Source organism: Elephantulus edwardii, unplaced genomic scaffold (assembly GCF_000299155.1).
Source record: "Elephantulus edwardii isolate Elephantulus edwardi_28Jun2011 unplaced genomic scaffold, EleEdw1.0 scaffold00408, whole genome shotgun sequence".
Classification (NCBI taxonomy): domain Eukaryota; kingdom Metazoa; phylum Chordata; class Mammalia; order Macroscelidea; family Macroscelididae; genus Elephantulus; species Elephantulus edwardii.
Window position 1 is genome coordinate 546182 of NW_006400158.1, and position 4343 is coordinate 550524.

The following is a 4343-nucleotide window of genomic DNA, read 5'->3' on the forward strand; positions in this document are numbered from 1 at the left end:
TGAAGAATGAAATTGGTATTTGTATTGGGATTGCATTGAACGTGTATATTGCCTTTGGGAGTATTGCCATTTTCACAACATTGAGCCTTCCTATCCATGAGCAGGGAATATTCTTCCACTTCTCTACATCAAACTGTATTTTAAGCTCACATCTCACTAACACCTAAAACCCAAACCAGACTTATTTTGAGTGTGAACATATTTTAGGATCAATTTGGAAAGCACAGCGTCAATATCGAATGACCTTTGAGGGCTTTTTTTCTTAAAACCATTTACATTCTGAATTGATGATGCTATATTAGCACCACACTAATTCATTTTATGCAAATTCCAAATCTAAGAAACTTACCTCAGTGTATTAAACTGCTAATACCCCTAATAGTTTAACATATTTGTATACAGCAGAATTCTAAATGCAGTGGAGAATTCTAAGACAAGTTTATTCATTTCATGATTCTTAAAAAACCTTGTTTCAGTATTTGATTCTAGTGTGCATTTTAATGGTAAAGAATGAGAAAGCAGGAGAGAGGAGAGGTACACCCTGATGCTGCAACTCTGAGTACACAAAAACTTACAAAATGGGTGAAAATGATCAAGACTGCAATGACCCTAAAGATAGTTTTAAAAACCTCACTTCAATTAGGATGTGGTGCTACTTCTCTTAAGCTGCAAAAAAAGGGTTCTGTATGTAACAGAGTGGCTGTTTCATGCAGCTCATATGATAAAATTCTCAACAGCCTTAAAATGACAGATGTAATATTACCTTTAATAAGTGTCTACTGAAGCATGTAAACTGAATTAGATAGTGGGAGTACAAATTTGTTCGATAATTAAGATAAAATTTCATGTCAGTGTAAACCCTAGTGTATATTGGTAATTCTGTATTTTTTTCTCTGTTCTCTCCCAATTATTTTTAGTGTAGTTTCTTGATTATTGGTATAACCAGGCTAAGAGGAATAAAAAACTTGGCCTTCATAATGAATTATAATAAATGAGAGGAAGTAATATCTATCCTGATTACTACTCCATTTACACTAAATTTTAAATACTAAGTACAATTCAAATAACTTTAAATGCACTTTACTATGAGTTAACTTAGTGTTTATGGGGTATCATGAGATGTTGCTATGTCCTTAAAACTAATACTGAGCTTGTTGTTGTTGTTGTTGTTAAGTGCCATTGAGTCGCAGGTGACTCATAGCGACCCTATGGAGGAGAGTCCTCGACCCTTGGGTGCCTTTCATCCTCTCTCCAGGTTCATAGGGTTTCTTGAGGCAAGCTATTACGGAAGTGGATGCCACTCCTCCTTCCAATACCGAGCTTAGGACATTTAATATTGTTTTTGTTAGGTACCATTGAGTCAACTGCAACTCATGACAACCCTATGAACAGTGCATCTGAATCTTGTCCTATCCTATGTCATCATCACCATTTCAGTCATGCTTATGTCCATTTTTAGAATTACAATGTCAACCCATGTAGATGAGGGTCTTATTCTCTTTTCTGACCCTTCATTTTTCCTTACATGATGTCCGTTTTCAAGGACTCATGACAGCATACATAGTCGAAGTATGTAAGATAATCTTTCCCCACAATGCCTCTAAGCAACACCCTGATTGCACTTCCTCAAAGACAGACTTATTTGTTATATTAGAAGATCAAGAGATATTAAGTAATTGCACTTCTTGCAAGACACACTCATCAGTGACCTTACCACCTCTCTGCTACAAGATGCCAAGGCCTATGTAGCATGGCCAGCCCAGGAGCATTTTCCAGGCACTGCTTCTCCAGTGTCTGCTAAAGGCTACTATTCATCCCAGGCACACTCACACCCTGGCTGGTGAAAGAACCAACGCCAACCAAGTTGAGGAGTCATAGATTCAATGTGGTCCAAACAACAATCCCATGCAGAGCTCTATCCCTGTGCACCTGTCTCCTGGAGACCTGCTACCCTACAAACTGGATATTGCCAAACACTAGTGTCTAGCTACACTATGTGGGCTCCCTTAAGGTCAAGTGGAAAGGGCCATGCCAGGCCAAGCTGGGCTGAGATGCTGTTTCTAGAAGGGAACAGACTATCTGTTGTTGTCATTCAGATACTTTGGGTGAAACACTGCTGTTGGGCTTTGACCCAGAAGGGAGCACAAATATACAGGCCTTTCATAAAACATTGTCATACTCTGGGTCACTATATTGTTACAACAACCTAATATCTACTAAGAAAAGATCCACATAAGGTCAAGAAAGCATAAGACTTCCTCAGTCATCATGAAAAAACAAAATAAACTTCTGCTTAAAATCTTAGGCCCAATGAATACACCAGATAGGTAGAACCAGAAGAAATATGCTGATGTAGACTTATTTGAACAGCTACAAAAGCAAATGATGGAAGAATCAGTGGAAGCCATTAAAAGAGCAAATAAACAAAAGAAAACAATACAGAAAAAAACAATGTATTGATGAGAAACAACTTGACAAGCTGTGGAAAAAAATGCAAAAGATCCAAGAAAGACTGGATAGCATAGATAAACTGGTACAAGAAGTTAAAAAATCACCACAAGGTATAACTGAAAAGCATTAAAATGCAACCAAGAATTTTAAGTCCAAATTGGCAGAAGTGTTCAACATGCTGGAGGAATAAAATGGTAGAACTGAAAAGTCCAGAATAGAAAGTTAATGAGTTGGAAGAAAAGATTCTTACTGGAAACATTAGAAGAAAAGTCAGAGACAATATGTAAAGAAAATATTAGAATCATTTGCAATGATTTCAAAAGGAACAACATGTGTGTGATTAGAATTCCAGAACATGAGATTAACAGAGAATCACTGAGAAATTTGTGGAAGAAGTCTAGAAGAAAACTTCCTAGGTGTTCTGAAGAATGGTGAAATCCACATCCAAAAAGCACAGCAAACATCAAATAGACTAGACCCCGAAAAGAAAAACATTCAGACATACCATAATCAAATTCTCCAATTAAAAAGATAAGAGAAATAATAATAATTAATAATAATAATAAAGCAGTGTAAGTAAAACAAAGAGTCACTTATAAAGTGGAAACAATTAGATTAAGTTTTGATTTCTCAACAGAAACCATATGAGCTAAAAGATAATGGACTATCATATACAGAAAGTTGAAACAAAACAATTGTCAGCCAAGAATCATATACTCAGCAAAGCTCTTCATCAAATATAAAGGGGGAAACTAGATTGCAGAAGAGAAGGAATGTAAGGATTTTGTGAAAACAAGACCAAATTACAAGAAATTTTAAGTGAAGTCCTTCACACGGAGACACCAAAGGAAAGTGGACGGACCATAGTAACCAGAAACAACAGAAAAAAAAAAACACAGAAACATGGCAACAGTAAAACCTGGCCTGAAAATAATCACACTTAAAGTGAATGGAATAAATTTGCCAATCAAAAGAAAAGGAGCAGAGAAATTGATCAAAACCAAAGCCTACTAGAGATATATCTAAATAAAGACGAAGAAGACAGACTCAAAATAAAAGGCTGGGGAAAAAATATACCAAGCAGGTAACAACCTCAAAAAAGCAAGAATGGCAATTCCATTCTCTGATAAAACGGACTTCAGAATGAGAACAACCTTAAAAGATAAGGAAGGACAATACATACTGATTAAAGGCACAATAGATCAAGAAGACATAATGTTGGTCAACATTTATGCACCAAATGACAGAACTGCAGAATACATACAGCAACAATTAATAGAATTGAAGAAAGAAATAGACAGCACCACAATAGTGATAGGAAACTTCAACATGACATTATCACCAAAGGGTAGTGCAACTCAAAAGCAACTCAGCAAAGATGGAGATGTCTAAATTATACAATCAGCCAACTGGACTTTGTGGATATATTCAGGGTACTACACCCAACTAAAACTCAATTCACGTTTTTCTAATGTGAACATGATATATTCTCTAGAATTGATCACATATTAGGACATAAAGCACACCTCAGCAAATTAAGAGATATTAAAATAAAAAAGTATCTTCTCAGATCACATTGTCCTAAACCAGATATTAACAACAGAAGGGTAAAGCTTCCAAAATTAACCACCAGAAACTGAATAACTCTCTGCTAGAACATAAACGAGTTATAAAAGAAATAAGAAAAGTCCTTGAACAAATGAAAATGAAAATACAACGTATCAAAACCCCTGAGATGAAGCTAAGGCAGCCCTCAGGTGGCAGTGCATGGCAATCGATAAGCATATAAAAATATGAAGAAAGAAAAATCAATGCTGTTACTCAACATGATAATAATGGGTGACTGGAATGCAAAAGTTGGGAACAGAGAAGAAGATTCAGTAACTGGAAAA